Raw genomic sequence first — 671 nt, forward strand, 5'->3', positions numbered from 1 at the left:
TGGGTAAGATAGTTAGTTCTAGCTTGCCCTATGTGGAAGAGGACACGAAGACTTACTGTGGTGTGAAGCATAAAGTTCAGTTCTCCCCTGGTCCACGCCGCTTCGGCCGTCCTGGGTAAAATGGATTCATCCAGCTTGCCCTATGTGGAATGAGGACACTTTATGTTTCGTCTCTAAGCGGCGGCTTGCTCCTCCCTACGGGGAACGGGTATACGCGCACAGCGGCGGCTTACGCAAGTTAGTCACCCTCGGCAGTGGATCACTCGGCTCATGGATCGATGAAGACCGCAGCTAACTGCGCGTCATAATGTGAACTGCAGGACACATGAACATTGATAAGTTGAACGCATATTGCACGTCGTGGGAACCTACCATGATGTACAGATGACTGAGCGCTTATATTTGAGAAATGTATCGCATACATTTAACTACGCCGTGACACCCGTCACGAGACGTGCACCATGATGTTAACTAGGGTCGCGACGACCCGCTAGCATTAAAGAACCCGTGGTTTACAATATACTGGCATTGGAATTCGAAGTATTTAGAGCGTCCGTGTTCCCGCGTGAGGCGGAAGTACGAGGAGAAGGCGTGCTTGTGGTGTCTGTGGTGGTGTTTACTGATGTCTAGCTTCAGCTTATTTATTTATTTAAATAGAAGCGAAGATGTCA

The 671-nt window shown here is 49.2% G+C and overlaps 1 non-coding gene across 1 annotated transcript; it reads left to right on the forward strand.

Annotated features, from left to right (window-relative positions):
- Nucleotides 1-243: 243 nt before the first annotated feature.
- Nucleotides 244-398, forward strand: LOC131291769 (5.8S ribosomal RNA). The gene has a single exon (XR_009189529.1). It is a non-coding gene; the product is annotated as a 5.8S ribosomal RNA (ribosomal RNA).
- The last annotated feature ends 273 nt before the right edge of the window (nucleotides 399-671 follow it).

The sequence above is a fragment of the Anopheles ziemanni genome (assembly GCF_943734765.1).
Source record: "Anopheles ziemanni chromosome X unlocalized genomic scaffold, idAnoZiCoDA_A2_x.2 X_unloc_140, whole genome shotgun sequence".
In the NCBI taxonomy this organism is placed as follows: domain Eukaryota; kingdom Metazoa; phylum Arthropoda; class Insecta; order Diptera; family Culicidae; genus Anopheles; species Anopheles ziemanni.